General features: G+C 39.5%; 1 long non-coding RNA gene across 1 annotated transcript; it reads left to right on the top strand.

Moving 5' to 3' along the window:
- Window positions 1–501: 501 nt before the first annotated feature.
- Window positions 502–894, top strand: LOC120550639. Its single transcript, XR_005637760.1, has 3 exons — window positions 502–573; window positions 656–743; window positions 852–894. It is a non-coding gene; the product is annotated as an uncharacterized LOC120550639 (long non-coding RNA).
- The last annotated feature ends 8,847 nt before the right edge of the window (window positions 895–9,741 follow it).

Raw genomic sequence — 9,741 nt, 5'->3', positions numbered from 1 at the left:
GTTTCGTTTTTTCAGCAATACCTACTAGTGGTAAGTAAATTTAAAAGCACCTCTTGTGTTTAAGGATGTTCAAAGATATTTAATTCATTCAGTCATTCATGAATTAGCTAAAACTTTTGACCGGTGTTGGTAATGCGGCGTGGTTGTACCATATGACGATAGTAAAAAACGTGTTAGCCCAGTGGTTAGCTTGTAAATGTGAGGTCTATTGTTGTGGGTGTTAAATCGTCATAAAGGGGTGGTTTGTGGTGTTTAAAAACCCCCTTGTTTTCAAGGCTGACTGCTCACTTTTTACCTGCAGTTTTTAGCTAAGGTGCTAGCTAAAAATTTTCCCTCGTTTTCTCAGGCTTCCTCAACAAAGACCTCTGAAGAAAAGAGGATTCGTTTCTACAGAAATGGCGCGTTTGGTGAGTAAATTTAAAAAAAGCTTATTGTAAGGTGTTTAATTCATTCAGTCATTTGTGACTTAAAAAGTTTTTTTTGTTGTATAATGCAGTTTGCCGTCATTAGGTGATTTTACAAAGAGCTGGGACAATGTGGCTGTGTTAGTTGATGAAACACTTATACCACAAGGTAAAACCTATAAATATATTATACACTACAGCATTAATTGATTTAGTACTGTGTTTTCATTAATTTTTTGTTTTTAAAAAAGAGCTGTGTAGCCCGATCCTACAGACCCCAACACACCAGAACATAAAACAAAAGGTCCTTCTAATAAGGAATAAGAACGTTGGAAACAGGTATTTATGGGGCTATTTATCTCTTTCAGGCTGTAATATTTATTACTATTTAATTTATCACCGTGTTTCTAGTCCTCTAATATATATATATATATATTCTGTGTCTAGACAATCCGTTCCTGAACAAAGGATCCGTAAGGGTGATGGCTACCGATAGCACATAGGGCTGAAATCAACCATGATAAAGGGCGTTGTGCTTCTCTAAACCTCTCTGTGAAAGCTGCTACCCCTAAAAACGTTCACCATCGTAAGCCTAAAGAAGCAATTTATTGAGGTGAGTTGAAAAGAAAAACGGTAAAATGCTGTTTGTGTAAAAAATAATTAATATAAGCATCTAATACTAATGCTTATTACAGACTGAGCCATACCAGAAAGGCTCCCCGCCCAAAAGACGCAACCATTCCTTTGTTCCGGTTTCATCTTACCAGGCCACTGTATCTTATGATCCTAACACAGTTGCAGAGGTGAGAAACCCCTTTGTATCTAGCAGAATATATTTACATGTGTTATAAAAGCTTTTAAATAAAATGTATATGTTGTTAAAAAAGACCTTTCCTTTGTTTTAGCAACTAAAGGCTACGGAAGACTTAGTTTCATTGTATTTGACGCCTGAGGACGATTTCACACAGCCACCCCCATGGAGCAGACACGGATGTCTACACAAGCCTAAGAAGGGATCTAAGAAGAGATCTATTGAGGTGAATTGAAAAGAAAAACATGAAAATAGAGTGTTGTATTTAAAAAAATAAAAAAAAATAAATAAAAAAAATTTCTAATCTAATGCTTATTACAGCCTGTGCCATACCAGAAAGGCTTCCCGCCCAAAAGACGCAACCATTCCTTTGTTCCGGTCTCATCTTACCCGGCCACTGTATCTTATGATCCTAACACAGTTGCAGAGGTGAGAAACCCTTTTGTATCTAGCAGAATATATTTACATAGTGTTATAAAAGCTTTTTAAATAAAATGTATATATTGTTAAAAAGGCATTTCTTTTGTTTTAGCAAGTAACGACGACCGAAGACTTAGAGTCGTTGCATTTGTTGTCGTCTAAGTGTGATTTCACACATAGTACACCAAAGCCCTACCACCCCACGAGTGACTCCATTGAGAGGGGACAAAAGGACACCCCTTTACAAAAGACATCTGATGAGGTGTGTGGGTGTGTGTCTGTGTTGTGTGTGTGTGTGTGTGTGTGTGCGTGTGTGGGTGTGTGTGTGTGTGTGCGCGCGTGTCTTTATTTAACCAGAAAAATATGTTGTTATACCTCTAGACAATCCATGCCGTAGAAGCCGGAGAAGGGTCTGAAGACACAGGACTAACAGCGGCAGCTCCTACACCCCCTCAACCAAACCGGATAGCTACAGCAGAAGGGTCTGAAGACGCTGGAATAGCAGAGACACCACTTACACCCCATCAATCGAGTCAGGCATCTTTGCAGGTGTTCCCTGAATATAATGTAGGTGCATACCTCTTTAACTGTATCTATAGCACAGAGGAAGGATCCGACTATGTCAGCTGTATACCACACACCTCTGTCATAACGGTGTCAGATAAAAAGTGTAACAGGGGGAATACATCAGTAACCAATCCTGTAAATGTATTAGAGGTTAACGTTCCATTCCTTGATAAGCAAGCAGTGCCTAATTATAATACTTACAACCAGTTTGAACACTGTGGGGCACTAGGAGGTCCTGAGCAGGTGACATTGCTTCAGGGTGAAGAGCTTTTTGAGTATTGTGTCAACACTACACCTCAACAACCTGCGTCAGATGGCAATTATAAACAAATACAATCAGAATTAGCCGAATTACGAAAACAAAACGATGCTCTTATGAATAAATTAGATGTCTTGCAAACAGCTAACACACAATTGACTGGTTTGGTCACAGACTTCGGAACAACGCTGGCCAGCCAGGTCAGAGCTAACACGCATTTGGTTGATTTGGTCACAGGTTTTGGCACCACGCTGGCCAATCAGGTCAGCTCTCTCAATACGCTGATTGTACCTATGATAGTATGCCTTAAAAAGACTATGAATATGCCCCCACAGTAAAAAAAACAGGCTATAGTTTGTGTACAATATAAAAAAAATTTAAAAAAAATTAAAAAGAAAATGCCACCGCCACCCAAAAAAACAAAAAAATCTGAACCCTTAGGTGTGTGTGACGATAGTAGTGACGAGGAACTAGAATGGCCATGCGAGGACGATTACACAAGAGCAGTAAGCAATCCTCAGGATTTTGCACGTTTGTGTGCTATACATGCCAAAATATTCGAAGCCTGGGCCCAATCTATGCCTAGTGCTAGCGCTAGTGAAAGCAACAGTGAGAAAACACAAGAATTAGATAGTCCGTCCCCTGAACAGTTGTCACATAATGGTCCTTCAGACGTGTATTCCAGCAATACACCGTCCAATACAGACGCTACACAATCATCAAATACAGACCCCCCAGACATAGATCAGAGTAATAAGAGACCTGCATGTTTTCCGAGTGTTCAGCCGTCAAAACGATCCTGTACAGATGAACAGACCGGTCCCCAACCGTCCCACAAGCGCTTATAGTACCCCTCCATCACCCACAGAAAATCCTCAGGGTAGTGTGCAGTGTGGGCGGGGCGCGTTTCTAAGGTAACATCCGGAAATAGCATCCAGACAGATACCCCTTTTAATGCTGCTGAATTTCGTCAAGATGTCGAACTGCGAAATATTGATTTGACTGATATCGGTAGTGTTCCTGAAAGGGTGTATAGCACCTTAACAGATTTAATAGCGAGGGCTTTGGGCAATGCAACACAGGACAGCGTTTTAAATGTTGAGTTAAGGGGGCCAGCCGTAGATGTCCCTATCCAAACAATGTTGAACTCAGGCGATGGCTATAACACAGACACATTTCTGGAGCAAGTCGCACAAGCGATGCAGAGTAACGATAATTCACTGACCGATGACTCTTTAGAATTAATTGTGACAATAGCGCGCAATATGTCGGGAGGGGGTGTCGGGAGACGTCGAAAACTAGGAAGCATTGGTTACGATCAAATATTGTCAGAAAAAGGTAATGCTTTGTATAACCCCAAGAATAACGCTGGTAACGACAATCTCTGCTTTTCTCTCTGCCTGGCACATTATGTGAATAGCAGATGGTCGCATGATGAGAAGATGAATTATGCTAAGCATCTGCATAGTGATTTGGGTTTTGACTACACACATAAGGTTTCGTTCTCTGATGTTGACAGATTTCAGAAACATTTGAAAATGAAAATTGTGATATTCCATCATGTAGCCGGATGTAAAAAACCCACGATCTTCAAAACGCACGACCAACCAGATGTGAAAACAGCATGGTTGTATTTGCATGACGAACATTATTATCTCATCGTAAATAAAACGGCTTTTTTTGGGGCGTCGTACGTTTGCGATGGGTGTTACAAGACCTACCAGAACCCTCTGGGGCACCTTTGTAGTTGGCTTTGTAATGTGTGTTACACTGATTGTATACCTGACAAGACCATTAAATGCACAGGCTGTGGACGCATATGCAAATCGCAACAGTGTTTTGAAAACCATAAAAAACCCGACGTGAAACACGGGCTTATACCCTGCAATAAAATCAAATATTGCGAGTCCTGTCACGCAACATATCGTGTGTCGAAAAATCCACACAGCTGTAAAAACCTAAATGCCTACATTGTAGAGAGCCTTTAGGGGCTACTACGCGACTTCTTGCTATATACAGCCCGTCCGAACGCAAAGAAAGTAGTGATAAGTATATCTTTTACGGATTTCGAAACACGTTATCAATGTGGGCCATGAAGCTAATTTTGTATGCGCTATGGATATGGACGGCCAAAAAACTGCTACGAAACAACAAACTGTGTCGCATCATTCATTAAGAACTACAGACAGGAGAAATACAGAGGCTATACTTTTATAGCACACAATGCATCAGGTTTTGACAGTTATATAGTTTTAGAGTATCTGGTGAGTCAGAAACTTTGTCCAACTATTACTATGCGCGGTTCTAGGGTGCTTCTGATGATCGATTCTACTTTCAATCAACGTTGGATCGATTCGTTCAGTTTTATCCCTATGGCTCTATCTAAAACACCGGCAGCCATGGGGTTCTCCGATCTTCTCAAAGGCTTCTTCCCAAACGGATTTTACCAAGCGAGAGAATGAGAATTATATTGGTCCGTATCCTGCACCAGCTCTATATGGTTATGATGCTATGAGTGACCGCTAAGAAAACGTTCATGGAGTGGTAACGCTACGGTCCGCGTACACACCTTTTGACTTTCGAAAAGAGCTGCTCAGCTATTGTGTTAACGATGTAACGGTTTTGATTAAAGCATGCAAAATATACAGAGAGGCCTTCCACGAAGTGCACAGGCCTAGACCCGTTTGCATACGCTACATTGGCGTCCTCATGTATGGGTGTATTTAAAACGTTGTTCCTCCCCAAAGATTCTGTTGCTCTGACATACGGAAGGGCCCTACCTTAGGCCAAACAAGACATGTTCTGATGTTTCAATACAGTGGCTTGAGTATGTTGCAGACAGAGAGGGCCTTGACATACAGCACGCTCTGAACAGAGGTGAAAAGTCCTTTGGCGTTCTTTGTAGATGGCTATTGTGAACAACACACACACACATGTTATGAATTTAATGGCTGCTTCTTCACGGCTGTGATAAGTGCTATGCGTCAGGTGAAATCAATCCTCTCACCAAAAAACAAAAAAACACAGGGTGAACTGCTATCGGAGTTCCATAACAGAGTGTCTGCTCTAAAAATAAGCATCAGCTGAAAGTTGTGGTGATGTGGGAATGTGATTGGAGACAGGCTGTGGACAATGACCCAGACGTTAAGGAGTTCATGTTAACATATGAAAAGCCAGGGCGCTCTCAATCCGCGAATCCCTCTTTGGAGGCCGCACAAATGCAATGAAACTGTACCACAAGGTAGAAAATGAGAAAAGATCAGATACTATGATTTCACAAGTTTGTACCCAACTGTTCAGTCTAAAAGAGATTATCCAATAGGACACCCCCAAATAATACACAAGGATTTTGATGACATAAACAAATACTTTGGCATTGTGAAATGTACAGTAGCACCGCCCAGAGGCCTGTATCACCCTGTGTTGCCCTACCACTGTAACGGTAAACTGATGTTCCCCCTATGTGCGGCGTGTGCCGTTCAGATGAATCAAACAACACCATGCACACATAGCGATCAAGAGAGGTGGTTGTCTGGCGTTTAGGTACGCTTTGAATTACAGAAAGCCATAGAGAAAGGGTATAAGATTGTTTCCATTGCTGAGGTTTGGCATTTCCCAGAAAAAACTGATCAGCTTTTAAAGCCTATGTTAAAACATTTCTTAAACGTAGCAAGAAGCTTCAGGATACCCTGGGCATATCAAAACGGAAGACGAAAAACAAAAAGTACATAGATGACTATTATGCACACGAAGCGCATTCGTCTTGATCCGACCACAGATATGTTTTAACAAAGCTGTCAGGCATACAAATAAATTGCTTCTGAATAGTCTTTGGGGCAAATTTGCGACGCAACATGACTACTGCTGAGCTCATAACCGAACCATCCCGCTTCACACAGCTCATGTTCAGCGACACTTTTGATGTTCGCCAGTTCTCATTCATCTCACCAGAAGTAGCGATTGTCCAATGGCGATACACAGAGGTGCATCGAGTAAAAGATGTGAATGTTTTTATAGGGGCCATGACCACAGCCTATGCTCGCTGGGAGCTATATGATTTGTTGGATAAACTGCAGGAACGTATTTTATATGTTGACACTGACAGCATTCTGTTCACAAGCAGAGACGGCGAGTGGATCCCACCTCTAGGTCCTTACCTTGGCGATTTAACGGATGAACTAAATAGCGCCCAAGTCTGTGGGGCTCCTACCGAAGATTATATAACTGAGTTTGTTTCCGGGGGTCCTAAATGCTATGCTTATAGGACCGCTCAAGGAAATACACAGGTTAAATGCAAGGGTGTAACCCTCAATGCCACAAATGCCAAAGTGGTTACACATGAATCGTTAATTGGGCTTGTTCAATCCTTTGTGACCAAGCAGCCGCAGCCTCCTAACCATCTGACCACAACGGCCTTCACAATAACACGCGACAAAAAACAGTTCCATCTCAAAAACGACACACTCACCAGGAAAGTACAGGTCGTTTACAATAAACGACGCGTGCTCCAAGACTATACAACTGTACCTTATGGCTACTAGGGATGTTTCAGGATTTGATGGTAGGCTTCAACACCCTTTCAGCCTTGTTATCAGTGGTCCCTCTAATTGTGGAAAAACATACACTTTGGTGGCCATTATTGAAAACATGTCGTTGCGTTATTTCACAAAAATCGATAACATTGTATACATCTATTCATGCTGGCAACCAATATACGATCAATTACTTAAACGTTGAATATAAACTTTGTACAAGGCTTTCCGAAGTCGTTCTGCGGCGAAACACTCTTGCCTACTACTAAGAATAATTTGCTCATTATAGACGATTTAATGAATCAAGCCAGTGATAATTTGGAAGTTCAAAAAGTTTTCACCCAGTATGTCCATCATAGACGTCTTAGTTGTATATATCTAGTGCAGAATCTGTTTATTCAAGGTAAAGCTAATCGTGCCTTCAATCAGTTTGAATACAAACTATATGATTATTTTCAAAAATGCTAGAGATCAACATCAGATAAGCTTACTGGCACGCCAAATGTTCCCCGGTAATAGTAAATATTTTTTAGAGGCTTTTAACGATGCAACTAGTTACACCTTTGGCTATCTATTGATAGATTATAAAACCACAACCCCCGATATTTTAAGACTCAGAACCGCTCTGATATCCCCACAGCAGGTTGTATACGTTCCTAGAAAAAAGGTGTAATAATGTCAAACCGAATGGAGAGGAATTTTACATTGTTAGACATGCTACATAAGGCATCACCCCGAGAGCGAGGTGTCATTGTGAGCAACGCTAGTCCAGACTTTATTAATGCCCTTTGTGAAATATCTTTGAATGTCTTACAAGGTCACATACCGTTGTCTAATATTCAGTACAAGCTGTTAAAGAAAAAGAAGAAAGTTATTAGACTGATAGCTGATAAAAAAGTTAAACATTTAAAAAAAAAAAAGACAATCAATCAAACAGGAGGGTTTCTACTGCCTCTACTGGGGCTGCCTATCCCATTCATAGCAAGTCTTATCAACAGGAGTTGAGATGGAACACACTCAGAAAATGTTTTTGGTTCCACAAAATCAATTAGCAGCATTACAGCATCCTCAAACATCGGACTCCTCAAATGTATCTCTGCGACAGTCTGTACAAAGTGAATTGGACCGAGCCATGAGTGATATATTGAAACAGCAGGACATTGATGTATATGAAAAAGCTAAAAGATATTCAAGTATTCTACAGAGGTACCTGGTCATGATAAAACAGGGTGAACCGAAACGTGTGATTACATTGTCAATGCCTGAAGTTGATTCAAAGGATTCAAAAGATGAAGAAGAAAAATATGTTAAAAACAGAAGTGTTGAAACATATGCCTATAAGAAACAAAAGAGGCGGAATACATATTGGATTCATTATCCCGACACAATGACCAGATATCTTGGACAGATCAAGGGGAAATAGTTGTTGGAAATAAGAATGTGCCAGGTAGTCATCTGTATGATCTGCTGAAAAGTGTCACAGCCCATAATAATGTTGCGGACCGCTCTAGACCAAAAGGGTGGAACATATTTTAAAACGTTAGCTAGTTTAAATGTGCCAATATCCGTAATCCCAAACACAAGGGTGCGCCGTTCTATTGAGGCTTTTTAAAACAGATACATCATCTGGAAGTAATACACAAACGCCTATGATGGCTTTACGAAACCCCGCACTCCTAGAGCATTAAGAATGGCCCCTGTATTTAATACACAAACGGCATCTGATTTACGCGCAACTAGTACTCCTAGGACCTTTAGTATTACACCATCCATTACTAAGACTCGTTGGGCTAGTTTTTAATCTTTTCTATTATTACACTAATTTTTTATATTTTACTTTTTAAACCTATTTTTATTATTTTTATTATTACACTAATTTTTATATTTTACTTTTTAAACCTATTTTTATTATTATTTTTCTATTGAGATGTGTTTTCCTATTGAGGTGTGTTTTCTTTATTCAACTATGCGAAAAGTCAGTGTTGTATGTAAACTGGTGACATTAAATGAATGTTTTACATAAATTTATTTTATTTTTAAAATCTGTTTTATTATTATTTTTTCTATTCAGGTGTTTTTTCTTTATTCAACTATGTGAAAATGCTGTGTTGTATGTTAGCTTGTGACATACATTTTATATTTTTTTTAAATTTTTTTCTCCATTGAGTGGGTAATTTCTTCAGGCATATGAAAATGCTGTGTTGTATGTAAACCTGTGACATTAAATGAATGTTTTACATTAATTTTATCTATTGAATGCATTTTTCCTGTATAATTTGTTTTTAAAAATAAAAAGGAATGCAAAAATTGAGACATCGTAAGACATGTATATTCCACATTCTTTATTTTTTGAAAAAAAAAAACACATTACACCATTTTACACAATTTTTACCTATAGGTGGTATGAACATTGTACACATTTAAATTTCTGATCATGACACACATCTGGATGTATTCTGCTAACAAAATGACTAACCATTGTATCGTTGCATACAAGATTGTCCCCATACATGCTCAATACTTTTGTATAAGGAATCTTTTTCTGAATGTGACATAAAAAGAAACACAGTGCTGTCCACATGTTGTAGAATAATTATTTTGAACTTGTTTTGCTGAATGGCACATCTCCACACTGTTTTTTAAGAGGAAATTGCTAATTTCCTGAGGAAAAAAGGTAGGTGGATGTCCAAAGCTATCAAAGAACAAACCATGCTTGTTCTCTGTAATGTAAATACCTAGCCAGTGTTC

This window comes from Perca fluviatilis, chromosome 21 (genome assembly GCF_010015445.1).
Source record: "Perca fluviatilis chromosome 21, GENO_Pfluv_1.0, whole genome shotgun sequence".
In the NCBI taxonomy this organism is placed as follows: domain Eukaryota; kingdom Metazoa; phylum Chordata; class Actinopteri; order Perciformes; family Percidae; genus Perca; species Perca fluviatilis.
This window is presented reverse-complemented; position numbering and strand designations above follow the sequence as displayed.